This window comes from Peromyscus eremicus, chromosome 23 (genome assembly GCF_949786415.1).
Source record: "Peromyscus eremicus chromosome 23, PerEre_H2_v1, whole genome shotgun sequence".
NCBI classification, from domain to species: Eukaryota; Metazoa; Chordata; class Mammalia; order Rodentia; family Cricetidae; genus Peromyscus; species Peromyscus eremicus.
Genome location: NC_081438.1, coordinates 30,177,767 through 30,193,386, shown reverse-complemented (window position 1 = coordinate 30,193,386; position 15,620 = coordinate 30,177,767). Strand labels below are relative to the sequence as shown.

General features: G+C 46.5%; 1 long non-coding RNA gene across 1 annotated transcript; it reads right to left on the bottom strand.

Annotated features, from left to right (window-relative positions):
• Window positions 1-9,015: 9,015 nt before the first annotated feature.
• LOC131897858 (uncharacterized) lies at window positions 9,016-13,051 on the bottom strand. Its single transcript, XR_009375815.1, has 3 exons — window positions 12,930-13,051; window positions 10,218-10,395; window positions 9,016-9,069 (listed from the first exon to the last, which is right to left on the bottom strand). It is a non-coding gene; the product is annotated as an uncharacterized LOC131897858 (long non-coding RNA).
• Window positions 13,052-15,620: the final 2,569 nt, after the last annotated feature.

The window sequence follows — 15,620 nt, the reverse complement described above, 5'->3', positions numbered from 1 at the left end:
GGTCCCTCACTGACTCCAGAGCTTACTGACTGGATGAGGCTGGCTAGCCAGTGAGCCCAAGGGCTCTTCCTGTTTCCATCTCCCCCAGCTTTGGGATTACAAGCAAGCTTCCCAATGCCGGACTTCTATGTGGGCTCTGCTGGTCAAACTCAGGTCCTCATGCTTATGTGGCAATCACCATTCCAAATGAGCTAGCTCCAGTCCTTGCCCCCCAGATCTTTGGGTCAGGGTCTGCTTCTGGGTCCCACACATAAGGACAGAAGGAAATGTAAAGGGATGCATTACAGAAGGAATCAGGAGAGGTCTTCCTTCCTCTCTTTTTCCTTCCTGCCTTCCTTTTTTTCTTTACTTCCTTTAAAAATTGGAACCCCTTCTTTAAAATATTTCCTTGAATTAAAAGAATAACATTTATTCATTTATTTGTTTATTTGTGTGGGGTGATAGTGGTGCATATGTGTGTGCAAATGGAGGTCAGAGGACAACTTTAGTAAATTGTTTCTCTCTTTCCATAGGTGGCTCCCAGGGCTCAAACTTGGGTCCTTAGGCTTGTTGGCAAGTGTCCTTACTTGCCAAGCCATCTCACTGGCCCTTAAGTATCTTCTGCCTGGAGAGACTGAGTTTTGGGGTCCGCCCTCTTCAGTCATCACCGATAAACCTGCACAGGAGCTGGGGTGTTCATATACCATCTTTTTTGTCACGGGTGTTATTTGGGTGGTAGTTTTTGTTCTGTTTTGTTTTTGAGACAAGGCTGCTCAATGTAGCCTGGTTGTCCTGGAACTCACTATGTAGACCAGGCTGGCCTCAAACTCACAAAGATCTACCTGCCTCTGCTTTCCAAGAGCTGGGATTAAAGGAGTGTGCCACCAAACCCCAGCTTCACATCCCGTGTCTTTCTTGATTGTTCCTTAGGCACAGACACACAGACCCTTGTCAGGGAAGCCACAAGGAACTTGGTGAAGGTAATTATGGTTGTGTCTGCCTCATTCCCTGATTCACCAGGAAACTTATCAGACCCTGGACTGGCTGTTTTTAAGTCCTCTTGAAGTTTGAGTCTGATATGCCCCTTATAGGCCTATGTTTTGAGAGCTTGTTCCCATGACAGTGGAGCTGTTTTGAAGACTGTGAGGTTGAGGTTGGCCTTTGAAGGTTGTATCCTTCACTGGTTTTCATCTAGGGCTTTGCCCCCGGTAGCCATGGCAACCAGAGCAGTAAATATCAGTGCTACCCATGTCTATGGTAATGGTAATATAGCCATTGACATTCTCTATGGGGTGGATGAAAGGAGGGTCAGTACATTCCTACCTGAGATTTCCTCCTTCTGCTGCAAGGGATCTTGGGAGATGCTAGCATTTACAGGAAGTGGAAGCTTGACTGAATGGGAGCTTCTGTGATGCAGCTTCCATTTAGTAGCTATCAATGATGAGGTGGGACTTTGTGGCAATGTTTTGGGGTCACTCACACTCCTGTAAGGAACCCCTCACTCATCACTGTAAGCGAGTCCAATAAACTCATCAATCCCTCAAGTTGGACCCGGATGAAACAGTACTTTGGTCTGTCCTTGGTGCCCATCTGGGTGGTGACTAGATGTCTCCCCAGGAAAAGTGAATGTAACCCAGACTCTCTCTGTCCCTTGATCTGCTACCCAGTGAGCACTCCCGCCATTGTGGACTGAGCCACTCTGCCACGTCCTCTCCACTGTGTTGGACTGAAGTGTTGAGGCAGCGAGCCAAAGGAAGTCATTTTCTTCAGGCTATTTCAATCTAGAGTTTTGGTCACAGCAATCCAAAGCTCACACAAGCTCTGCCTGTCACCTTCCTCGGAGCTTCTCAAGTTTCTCTTCCTGCTCCATATCCCAAGTCCCAAGAGGAGGCAAATTCCATAGAACAAAGCACAGATACTACACACAAGCAAAGCCCCAGCTCCCGTTTCCCCAGGCCTTTGCTCTTCCACTGTGTGCCCATGTCATCTGTGCTGCAGTGTGAGGTTGCAGAGTGTTATTGAAAACAAACGGCTTCCCACTTGTCATGTGAGCATGGTGTGGAACAAAAGGCAACTCTCTGACCAGAAGAGGGTCTGTAAGTACACAACAACTATACATCCCAGGATAGTTGCTCTTCCTGTTCTGAGATTCAGATGGCTTCTGCTCAGAGTGTTTAGAATTCTTTTCTGTCTTATTTTCTGCTGGGTACACACGTGTGTGCTTGGATACTCATATATGCATGCATGGATGTGAGTGAATACGTGCAGGTGTTTGGATATGGAAATCAGAGGACAACCTTAAGGAGCTGTGATGGTTGACTCCAAGTGTCAATGTGACACACAGTAGAATCAGCTGGGAGTAGAATCTTAATGAGGGATTATCTACATTGGGTTGGACTAAGGGCGTGTCTGTCAGGGATTGTCTTCATTAAGTTAATTGATGTGAAAAGATCCAGCCCACTGTGGGTAACACTATTCCCTAAGCAGGGGATTCTGAAATGTATGAGTAGAGAAAATGAGGTGAACTCAAGCAAACAAGTGAGCGAGCAAACATACATTCATTTCCCTCCACTCTCGACTACGGATGTGATGTGAAGAGCTGTTTGAGTTTCCCACAGTGATGGGCAATACCCTGGAAGTGTAGGCTGAAACAAACCCTTTCTCCCCCAAGTTACTATTAGTCAGGGTATTTAGTCACAGCCACAAAAATGAAACTCAAACAAGTAACTGTCCACTTTTGTTTGAGACAGGGTTTTTCACCGTCCTGAAACTTCATCAAGTAGGCAAGGTTAACTAGCCCGTAGACTTCCAGATGGGAAGCCACCTGTCTTCACGTCCCATCTCCCCTGTACTGGCATTACAGGCGTACAACTTGACTGGATTCTTGGGATCCAAACTCAGGTCCTCACACTTGCAAGGCAAGCATTTGACCACAGAGCCATCTCTGCAGCTTCCACTATCTGTTCAAAAGAGAGAAGAAAGGTGTAAAGTCTTGATTCAGAGGTTTCAAACCAGAGTACACTGAAACAGGACTCCAAACCCCCTGACCTAGTGATAACTGTCAACTTGACACAGCCTAGAGACACCCGAGATGGGCGTCTCATGGAGGGATTGCTCAGATCAGATCTATCTGAGGGGGATCATCTTGGTTGCAAATTAACGTGGGAAGGCCCAGTCCACTGTGGGCAGTAACATTCCCTGGGCAAACAGTCCTGGGCTGTGTAAGAAAAATGAGACCGTGGACAAGACAGGAAGCAGCATCCTTCCATGGTTTCTGTTTCAAGTTCCTGCTGGAATTCCTGTCTTGACTTCCCTCAATGAAGGACTATGACCTGTAAGCTGAAATAAACCCTTTCTTCCTCCCAAGCTGCTTTCAGTAGTGGTGTTTGTCACAGCAACAGAATAAAACCAGAGCAGCCTCATAATGGGTGATGGGCCCTTGGGGTCAGAGGTCACACTCATGAAGCATCCTATTATTCCTCCACCTTCAGGGTGCTTAATAGTTCTGCATAAATGCTTTTCCCAAAGCCAACAAATTAATGACCCACAGGACCCAGGAGAGCCTTCTAGACAGCAAAGAAACTGAAAAGAAGGAAAAAAAGACCCAGTTTCCTTGGCTGAGATTTATTGGGATCAAGTTGAACTCTGTCTCTTCTTCTCTGTTTCCAGAAATAAGCTTTGGGAAGACAGGCCATTAAGGACGAAAGGTGCTAGAGAGTGCTTGAAACTGAGGAGCAGGTGAGAAGGAGAGGAGACAGGAGGGAGACTAGGGGCCGATGCTGTCGTTGACATCAAAGACAGCAGCGGTAGACGGGAGTGGGAGCTGCAGACAGTTCACTCGGGGCGTCACATCCTTCTCCCAGATTTCTAGGTCATGAGATCCTGGAGGGGGGGAGGGAGATGGAGAGAGAGAGAGAGAGAGAGAGAGAGAGAGAGAGAGAGAGAGAGAGGTAATTTGTGTTGGTGGCATCTTGGAACATGCAGTTCAGATAAGCAGGGAATATTCATGGAGTCCAGCGTGTACCTGGTCAACCCTGAGCCCTCGCAGATCCCTGTAACACACAGCAGGGAGGGGAAAGGCTGAAGAGCCCACCTTCCACCCCCAGCTACGTGGCCTTGGGCATTATAACATGAGGAAACCTGGGGCTGGGAAATGGCTTGGTTGGTAAAGCACTTGCCGTACATACATGAGGACTGAGTTCAGGTCCCTAGTATCCACTGGAAAAAGTGGAGCGTGGCAGCACATGCCTAGAACCCTGGTGTTGGGGAGTAGAGACAGGAGGATCTCTGGAGCTCACTGAATGTGCAATATTCCCACACATGAATATGTACACATATGTACATGTGATAAGAAGGAGGTGAGGGAATTGGTAGACAGCTAAATAGAATCCTTTCCCAAATCTGTGTTCACTGGGACCTCAAAACGTGACTGTTAAGGTTGGAATCTGAGGCCTTGTTCCCAGCAGTTGGCACCTTTCTGAAGGCTATAGCCCTTTTAGAAGGTCTGAGTGGTAGTTTTCTAGGGGCAGACATTTGAAGTTACAGCCTGGCTATGGAGACTTCTCTGTCCTTCCTGGTTCACTGTGACCTGAACAGCATGTCCATGTCATGCTCACACTGCCTCCATGTCAGCCTTTCAAGATGGGCTGAAACCCCTCTGAAGCCCTGAGCTCAAATAAATGTTCTTTTAAAGTTGTTTCTGCCAGGCATTTCGTCACAGTGATAGAGAAGTAACTACTACAGGAAGCTCACCTAGAAACAGGGATTTAGTAGCTGCTGCCAGGGTGAGCATCTTGAGATGACATCGTCTTGGATTTAGGGGGAGACCCGCTGCAGATCCAGTAATAAGTATGTTTGCTAGTTGCTGTTTTGAGACAGGGTCTCACTATGAAGTTCTGGCTGGCCTGGAACTCTCTGTCTAGACCAGGCTAGTCTTGAACTCACAGGTCTGCCTATCTCTGCCTCCTGCATGCTAGGATCAAAGGTGTGCACTACCATGCCCAATGATGGTTAGCATTGATTGGTAGCTTGACAGGATCTAGCTGTACCTAGGAGACAAGCCTCTGGGCATGTCACTTAGGGGATTTCTAGACTGGGAAAACTGAGGAGGGAAGACATGCCCTCACTGTGGGCAGCACCACTCCATGGGCTGGGATCCAGACTGAGTGAAAAGGAGGAAGGCTGCTGGGTACCATCATTCACTGTTCTTTGTGTTCTTTCTTCTTTGTTCTTTTTTTGGTTTTCTGAGACAGGGTTTCTCTGTGTAGCCCTGGCTGCCCTGAACTCGCTCTGTAGACCAGGCTGGCCTCGAACTCACAGAGATCCACCTGCCTCTGCCTCCTGAGTGCTGGGATTAAAGGCGTGTGCCACCACTGCCCGGCTTGATCTTTGCTTTCTGACTGTGGTTGCAATTGACGAGCAGCTTTATGTGTGTGCAGCCAAGAGGGACCATAAGCTGAGAGGAGACCTTCTGTCTTCAACGCCGCTTCTTCTCTGGTGTTTTGTCATGAGAAAAGGGAAAATAACTGTTGTGCCTTCTTAAAAGAAAAGAGGCCAACACAGAGAAGCACAGGCAAGGCACAGGCCAGAGAGACATGTCTCCATACCACACAACAAGTGCCAAGAATTTCTTGGAAGTACCAGAGCTTCAGAGTGTGGTGAAGCTGACTGCCCCGCAGGACCAGGGAATCCACCCTGCCAAGGCTTTTGTCTTAGACTTCTAGCCCTCAGAACAGTGAGAGACCACTCTTCACTTTGTGGCAACCAGCAACTGCCCAGGAAACAAATCCTCTGCCCCAGAGAGAAATCCACCATAGTCCACAAAAAGAGAGATACACTGTTACACTTAGCAGAACACTGGTTTTCCTTCTATACTAGATGGTTTACCAGGCTACAGTGTGTTTACCAGGCTACAATGGTCAGTTTTAATTATCAACTTAACATAACTTGGAACCACCTGGGGAGAGAGTCTTGAAGAAGGGTTGTCTAGGTTAGATTGGCCTCTCAGCATGTCTGTGGGAGATTGTCTTGATTATGTTAATTGATAGAAGGACCCAGCCCACTGTGGGTAGCACCATTCCCTAGTTTTGGGCCCTAAACTGCATAAGAGTAGAGAAAACTGAGTCTCCACTGAGGGATTTCCCAGATCAGATTTGGCCCATGGACATGTCTGTGAGGGATTGTTTTGGTTATTAATTGATGTAGGAGGGCCCAGCCCACCCCAGGTGGCACCATTCTTAAGTATGTGGTCCTGGGCTATCTAAGAAAAGCAGCTATCATGAGCCTGAGGGAGCCAGCAAGCAGCGTCCTCCATGATTTGCTTGAGTTCCTGCCCTGACTTCTTTAAATAATGGACCATGACCTAGCAGTATAAGCCAAGTAAACCCTTTCCTGCCTTAAGTTGCTTTGGGTTGGAGTGTTTTTATCACAGCAACAGAAAGGAAACTGAATACCATTCCTTGCCTCTTCTGGTTTCTGGGGGCTGCCTTCAGCATCCTCACTGTTCTGTGCCATGTGGTGGAATATCTTCGATTTCTGTTTTGTCTCGGAACTACTTCATTGTCTGGCTGATTGATGTCTTCTCACCTTTGGAGTCTCCATTACAAGGCTGCTTCCTCAGGGAATCCCCTACCTCCCTCTGCCTGCTGCACTACACGGAACACCTCAAAATAGTGGACATCAAATAAATGGCTGAAGGCATGCACCTGAGGAAGGATTTATCATGGCTCACTGTTTCAGTGGCCTCAGACCATGATCCCTTGCTTACATTGCGTCTATGTCCACGGTGAGGCAGGACATCATGGCTGGGAACGTGAGCTGTTCACCTCGAGAAGAATAGGGAGTTCAGGTGAGGGTTTGACATCTGCCCAGAACCCCATGGAATCCACCAGGAGCTCAGAGAGATATTTTCTGATGGAGGCTTTAAGTCCATGGCACAGGCCTGTGACCTTAGCTACTCAGAAGGTTCAGAGAGAAGGATTACAAGTTCAAGGCTAGCCTGGGCTACAGAGGGAGTTCAAGTTCAGCTTGGGCAACTTAGTAAGATCCTATCTCAAAATAAAATGTGAAATATGGGTTGGGGTATAGCTCAGCAATAGAACACTTGCCCAGAGTCTGACTGCGGTGAGGGGCTGAGGGTGTGACTCAGCGGTGGAATGCTTGCCTGGCATGTTAGAAATACTGGCTTCCATCTCCAATACTGAAGGTTGACAGACAGAAAGAAAAGAGGAAGTGAGGGGAGAAGGGAGGGAGAAAAGAAGGAAAAAGAAAGGCAGAAGGAGAGGGAGGTAGGGGAGGAGGAAGGGACAGCTGTTATTCTGGCCATGATGTGTAGAAAGCTCTAGAAAGATGAAGGAGGGATCGGGAAGACCAGATAAGGATGTTGGCATCTCAGTTTGACATGATGGGCCTAGACTGAGGCACTTGGCTCCATAGTGGTTAAGGGAGAATTGTGTTCCCCCAAATCCATATATTGAAACCCTACCTTCTGCTGCCTCACCATGCAGCCATATCTGAAAAGAGGACCTTGAAAGACGTAGTTAAGGTGGAATGAGGTTATTGAGGTAGACCTGCATCCAATCTGAATGCATGTAATTTTATAATGATGGTGCAGAAGAGAGAAGACCAGAACACCAGCAGGGAGGAGAGAGGACCATATGTGAGGAGACATCTACCAGCCAAGGTTGAGGCCTCAGGAGCTACCAACGTGCTGATATTCTAACTTCCAGCTTTCAGCATCTCAAAGTGTGAGAAAATGGGTTTCTAATGTAAATCACCCAGCTGAGGGAATTTTGTTCAGCAGCTGAGCTGACTAATATACTTTTGTTATAAGAGCTGACCTAATATATGCCATTTTGTTACAGCTCTCAGCTGATGAATGCACATCATTTGTTACTGCAACTAGACTAGTGTTCATCCCTCCTTTTTTTTTATAACAGAGTAATAACACACACTCTCTTGTTACAGCAGCTAAGCTAGCTAATACACACCTCTTTATAGTAGCAACTGAGCTAATATATACCCTTTTGCTACAACAGCTGAAGGAATATATACACTTTCGTTACAGCAGCTGAGCGGACAAATACATGTTGTTGGTTGTTTTTTACTCTTTTAGGGGGTCTGCCACCCAGTTCCCAAATAAATCACACATGGAGACTTATTCTTAATTATAAATGCCCAGACTTAGCTTGGCTTGTTCCTAGCCAGCTTTCCTTAAATTATCCTGTCTATCTTTTGTCTCTGGGCTTTTGCCTTTCTCTTACTTCTGTATATCTTACTTTCACTCTTACTCCATGGCTGACTGTGTGGCTGGGTGGCTGGGTGGCTGGCCCCTAGCATCCTCCTCTCCTTGTTCTCTTGCTCTTTCTTCTTCTCCTCCCAGATTTCTACTTCTATTTATTCTCTCTGCCTGCCAGCCCCACCTATCTTTTCTCCTCCCTCCCTCTTGGCAGTTCAGCTCTTTATTAGACCATCAGGTGTTTAGACAGGCAAGATATCCTAGCTTCACAGAGTTAAACAAATGCAACATAAAAGAATGCAGCACATCTTTGCATCATTAAACAAGTGTTCCACAGTGTAAACAAATGTAACATATCTTAAAATAATATTCTACAACAAATACATACCCTTCTTTTTGCAGCAGCTGAGCTGACTTACACACATTGTGCATGTTCAAACTGCCCAGCAGACTGGCCCCTCTCTCTCTGCTCCAAGTCTCTTCTCTGGGATCCTCACTGTCTATGGTTCCAAGGGCTACATTTCCTATGGACCACCAGTGGATAAATTCTGTCTTATGGAAGTCCATTGGAATTTTGTCCTTTGCTGCTGTACCTCAGGATTTCTTCACAAAGATGCCTAGAGAACTTACTCAAACATTTAAAACTGAGCCTTCACTGCCCCCCACGCTTACAGCAATTCCCAAGCAAATGAAAGTCACTTTTACATTATGGAGTCGGACCAAATTAGCATTTAGCAAAGAAAGAAAGAAAGGAGTTTCTTCCTTTTTTTTCCTCCTTCAAATCATATAACTCTAAATTACCTTCAATTTCCTAAATGGAATTTGGCTCCTGATTCACTCTGGTATGGAGTAGTCTGTAATGAGATTATATTATGTTTTGGGGAAAACATTCAAATGACCAAGATAATTAATTTTGCATAACAGCCAACATCTATTGAGATCCCGGGTTGTAACTCAAAGCTCCAGACCTCCAGAGCCCTTGGGGGATGGCAATGTTTCTATCAAAATACAGCAACAGTGACAGTTCTGCAGACCCAGGAAAGCAGAAGGGCAAGGCTAGGGATGTTGGGGTAGTCTTTGTTCTGACCACATCTTCATGTTTGCTCAGATGCTGCCATTTCTGGTAGGAGCTCTCTTGGACTTGGAAAGATGAAACAAAGCTGGGCAGATAGCTCAGTGGGTAAAGCATTTGCTGCATAATTGTGGAGACCTGAGTTCAAATCCCCCAGAAGCCATGTAAAGCCTGTGGGTAGCATACATCTGTAATCCCAGTGTTTCCGTGGTGAGGTGGGAGGCAGAGAAAGGAGGATCCAGAAGCCCCCAGGCTACCTAGCGTAGCAGACACAACAGCAAAGAACGAAAGAAGGTCCTTGTTTCAAACAAGGCAGAAGGCAAGAACTGACACCCAAGGGTGTCCTCTAATCTCCACACTCATGCTATGGCATGCATGTACCTGCAAACACACACAGAAAACAACAAATAAACAAAAACAAAAAGCACCATCCTGGGAGGGCTTGGGGGAACCCTTCTTAGTATTGAAAATGATGGTACTGTTTCTGGGCTCAGCAATGATTGTGTGTGTGTGTGTGTGTGTGTGTGTGTGTGTGTGTGTGTGTATAAATGACTGTGTGTGCACATAAATGTGTATGTCCTCATGAGTGTGTGTGTAGGCATGACTGAAAGTGTGTGAACATGAGTGTGTGAGTGTGCACACATGCCTGCTTGTGTATGAGTGAGTATATGCATATGAGTATGTTTACATGAATTAGTGTGTGTGTGTGCATGTGTGTGCACATGAATTGTGTGCATGTGAGTTGTGAATACATGAGTGTTTTGGGTTTTTTTTTGCTCTTTACTCTTTGAGGGGCCCACCATCCAGCTCCCAAATAATTACATTGAGACTTATCCTTTCTTACAAATGGCCAGCTTTAGCTTGGCTTGTTTCTAGACAGCTTTTCTTAACTTAAATTATCCCGTCTATTTTTTGCCTCTGGGCTTTTACCTTTTTCTATTTCTGTATATTTTCTCTTTCCTTCAAATTCCATGTCTGGCTGTGTGGCTGTGTGGCTGGCCCCCAGCATCTTCTTCTCCTTTTCTCGATCCTTAATCTCTTCTTCCCAGATTTTTCCTCCTATTTATTCTCTCTGTCTGCCAGCCCTGCCTGTCCTTTCTCTGCCAGGCTATCAGACATTTAGCTCTTTATTAGACCAATCAGGTATTTTAGACAGGCAAAGTCACACAGCTTTATAAAGTTAAACAAACACAACATAAAAGAATGAAATACATCTTTGCATCATTAAACAAATGTTCCACAGCATAAACAACTGTAACACATCTTCAACTAATATTCTACAACACATGAGTGTGTATATGCACACGATTGTGTACACATGAGTATGTATAGACATGAATTAGTGTGTGTACATGAGTTGTGTGTACATGAGTGTGTATATGCACGAGTATGTGTGTGCATGAGTATATGGACACGCATTTGCCTTTAAAAGGAAAGAATAAGATCAAACTCATTTTCACCTCTGGAAACCACCCCACCAGGTGGCTTTACTTGTGTTTTCTGAACATCTGGGAAGGATTCAACCAGAGCAATTTTCTGGTTCTGATTCATTGTTAAAATCACCTCAGATGCAGCCAGGACCTGGCAGACTGCCCACCTCCTCACACATCTCTTGGCTCTATCTAGTTCTAACATGATCCAGGAATATGTGTTAGCTTGGGAACCAAAGAAACTACATTTTCATTGAAGATCTGCTTCTGAGAGCAAGGCTTAAAAAAAAAAAAATCTCTGTATTCACACCAATGGTACCTGAATATCCATATCAATCTATTCACAATGTTCAAAACAACCAGCATGTCCACCAAATGGAAGTGTGGATGGGTATATTCTAGAACAGCCAAACAATGGAAATATTATTAAGCCATGAAAAAGAAAGAGCACTGAGATACACTTTAGGGTGGATGGGCTAGCTTTGAATTCAGGAGAATCAGTAAGAGAACCCTAAGGACATAGGAGGTTTCACATAGACAGACAGTTCTACTCCAGATTTCCGGTTTGTAAACCAAATTCACCAGGGGTGTTTAATTGTGTATTAACAATGTCTTTAAAGTGGAACTTTCTTTTGTCATGGACAGATTTAACAGAGTGCCACTCACCCTGTGAGCCATGCCACCTGGTATTTCTGCTTTTGGTTACTCTTCCTTCCTGAATCGTGATGCACCTGAGGTTGGCTTTGACCAGCAAAAGTAATTCTGTGTGACTCCCAAAGGTGGACCCTGGCATCACAGAGGAGCCTTCTTCAGACCCCAGATGCCATATGGTGACCAAGCCCAGGATGTTTGAGGGATCATGTGGATAAGACTCAAGCTACATGATGACCAGCCTGGGACATGCCAATCCAGTGGAACTCCCAAATATTGTCTTCGCTGATACATGTGTTGTAGAGACCCACCTGGCAACTCCCAGCCCCCTGAACTAGCTATGAGGAATTGGCTGCTGTTCCTGGGGGTGCCTTACATAGCTGTGGCTTCTGAAGACAGCTCTAGCTGAACCCTTGGCTTGCAGCCATCCTTACCCATTCCTCATACTGGGCCCACCACACACGGCTGTGTTGCATGCCTTGCCCCAGTCTGCATCTGGATCTGCAGCCTGGCATGTCAGGGACCAAACATGGACCATGGAAAAGTACTAGTTAGGCCAGAGAACAAGCCCCTGCCCTAAACCAGATGCCCCCAAAGATAAAGAACAGGTCAGATAGGTCAGGTAGCATAGCAACAGAACAATGGGCCCTGACCAGTGAGTGACCTTACCACCTAGCACAACACCCTGCAGCCTCACGACTTGCATGTCTCCCTCCACCTGCACGTACGGCACGTCGTGCACCCTTTCCCTCCTTCCTGCCCTCTCCCCCTCCCATGCTATATAAGCCTTGCTGAGGAGAATAAAATTTGCAGCTTGATCAGAACCCTGTCTTGCTGTCTTCTTTCATGTCTCCCCATCCCTTTCATTCTCTCTAGCAGGTGGGTCGCCCCCGTTGACACCCCACTGGCCAGGGCACTGGCACATGGGGAGGATCTCTGTAATGGTTTGCATTGACTGTCAACTTGACAGGATCTAGAATCACCTAGGGGACACACCTCTGGGTATGTCTGTGAGGGAGCTTTTAGACTGACTTCATTGAGGACCCACCCAGAATATGGGCAGTACCATTCTATGGGCTGAGGTCTTGAACTAATGAAAAGGGAGAAAAATCAAGCTGAGGACCAGCATCCAGCTCTCTGCTTCTTGAGTACAGATGCAGTGTGAGTAGCTGTCTAAGCTCCTGCTGCCATGCCTTCCCTGCCATGATGGGCTGTACCCTCAAATCATGAGTTAAAGTGAGCCCGTCCTTCACTAAGTTGCTTTTGTTGGGTATTTTGTCGCAGCAGTGAAAACTAACTGATACAGTCTCTAAATTCTCATCCGTGTATGGTATGTTTGGAATCTCCATGGCTCAGTCTGAGTCTATTGGGAGTTTATGGCCAGGAACTTGAGATGTCTGTCTGTGTTCTCCACAGACACAGAATCAACAAGAATTTGGTCATGCACACATAGGTGTGTAGATGCATATGCATGTTGCATATAGATATGTGTGCATGTGACACACACACACACAGGTGTATTTTAAGAAATTGGTACATGCAGTATAGTACATGTCAATACCTCCCATATGCAGGTCTGACAGGTGGGCTGGAAGTGCTAGGAAGATCTGATGTTATATCCAGGGTTCTGACAGCTAAGAGCATCTGTAGCCAGGCTCTCTCTGCTTTAGCGAAGTCAGTGGTTCTGTCCTGTAAGACATAAAGCACAGTGGTTGGGGTGTGGAACACACTGCAGTATGGGAGGAAGGTATACTTCCCATAAAGTCTGTTGATTTATTCAGCCTGTTAGATGGCTCATCAAGGAAAGTGCTGGCTGCACAAGTATAAGAACCCAAGTTCAATTCCCCAAAACCCACATAAAGAGCCACATGGAGAAGCATGCACTTGGAATCCTAGTGCTGGAGAGGCAAAGTCAGGAGGATCCCTGGCTAGTCACTCGAGTCAAATTGGCAAGCCCCAAGTTGTGAGAGACCCTTCACCAAAATAGAAGGTATAGGACCTGAGAGACGGCTCAGTGAGTGAAAGTACCTGCTCTCAGGTCTGATTAGAATCCCCAGTGAGAGGGGCTAGAGGCATGGTTCATCAGTAAAGCACCTGCCTAGAATCTCCCAGTGAGGGGCTGGGGTGTGGCTCAGTCATAGAGCACCTGCCTAGAATCTCCCACTGAGGGGCTGGGATGTGGCTCAGTGGTAGAGCATCTGCCTAGGATCCCCCAGTGAGGGGCTGGGGTGTGGCTCAGTGGTAGAGCACCTGCCTAGAATCACCCAGTGAGAGGTTGGGGTGTGGCTCAGTGGTAGAGCACCTGCCTTGAATCCCCGAGTGAGGGGATAGGGGCATGGCTCAGTGCACACTTCAGCATGCACAAGACCCTTGGTTTAATGCTCAACCCTAGAAATCAGAAATAAACACATATTAATTCTCCACTGAGACATTCTGAGCCTCCCCACAATAAAAGGGCATGCACAGCAGGGAGCATCATCGGTGGCCTGGAGTACTAGGTATGGCCAAGAACACCATGCTGGCTAAGTGCTGACTTCATAGACACACATGAAGGTGTGTTGGTGTTTGGTGATAAATGTAGAAAATCAATAAAGGCAAGTTAATTAAAAAGGAACAAGCTGTTGCCTAGGGCAGCAAAACTCAAATGTTTATGTGACTGAGAGTTAAGGTGCAAAGAGAATGCTATGTTGTTCTCTGTGCTTCTTCTGGGCCTGTTGAATCAAGGCAGATAATAAGCATGGAGGTCAAAGAGTGTGTGGTTGTAAACCAATGGTTCTCAACCTGTGGGTCGTGACCCCTACAAAGGGTCACATATCAGATATTTACATTATGATTCACAACAGTAGCAAAATCACAGTTGTGAAGTAGCAACAAAATAATTTTATGGTTGGGGGTCACCACAACATGAGGAACTGTATTAAAGGGTCGCAGCATCAGGAAAGTTGAGAACCACTGCTGTAGACAGTGATATGTATGTGTCTTATGCACACATGGGTAACTGGCCCTGAATTTGGGGCTGGTTACAGTTTAAATGTGAAATGTCTCTATATTAGATGCTGTTCTTGCTGTTGTGACAAGAGAGAGACCTGACAGAAGCAATTTAAGGAAGAAAGGAGGGATTTACTGCTCACTGTTCAAGGGTACAGTCTGTCCTGGTGGTGAAGCCATAGCAGCAGGAACGTGAGGCAGCTGGTCACATGGCATCTGCAGTCAGGAAGCAGAGAGAGATGGATGCTGGTGCTCAGCTTGCTTGCTCCTTTTTATTCAGTCTAGGACCCCAGACCACAGAATGATGCTGTCCACATGCAGGATGGGTCTTTTACCTCAGTCTACCTAATCTAGAAACTCACTCACAGATGTCTCAGAGGTTCATCTCTATGGTGATTCTAAGTCTCATCAAGCTGACACGATCACCCAGCATAGTCCCTGACGAGCTCATGGGTTTGAACACTGGGTCCCCCACAGGTGCCTGTTTGGGGGGATTGTTGAACCTTGTGGACATAAGTCCTAGTTGGTAGGACACGGGGTGGGCCTTTGTAGCTGTGATGGCTCATCTTATGTCAACTTGATACAAACTAGAGTTATCTGAAAGGAGGGAACCTCAACTGGGAAAATGCCTCCATGAGATCCAGCTGTAAGGCATTTTATAATCAGTGACCAATGGGGGAGGGCCCAGCCCATGGTGGGCAGTGCCATCCTGGGCTGGTGGTCCTGGGTTCTATAAGAAAGCAGGTGAGCAAGCCATGAGGAGTAAGCCGGTAAGCAGCACCCTTCCATGGCCTCCGCATCAGCTCCTGCCCCCAGGTTCCTGCCCTGTTTGAGTTCCTAACCTGACTTCCTTTGATAATGAACAGCAATATGGAAGTGTAAGCCAAAGACCGTTTCCTCCCCAAATTGCTTTTTTGGTCATGGTGTTTCATCACAACAACAGAAACCCTGACTTGGACAGTAGCTTATGCCGACCTCTGGTTTCAGCCTTGCTTCTTGTCTTATGAGATGCGAGGAGCCCCAGACCCCCATTCCCACTGCCTTTCCTGCAACAACAGACCCAAACTCCCCTGAAACCATGAGCCCAGACAAACCTCTCTTCTCTTTATCTGTTTTCATCAGTTATTTGGTCACAGCAGCATATAAGTAACGAACCCAGAATCACTGGTTTGGAAAATTCCACAGACAGACTCTAAGCCCCTGCGAAAGCTAGGGATCATGGTTAGATCTTGCTCACACCAGAGCAAGCACAGCACCTGGAACT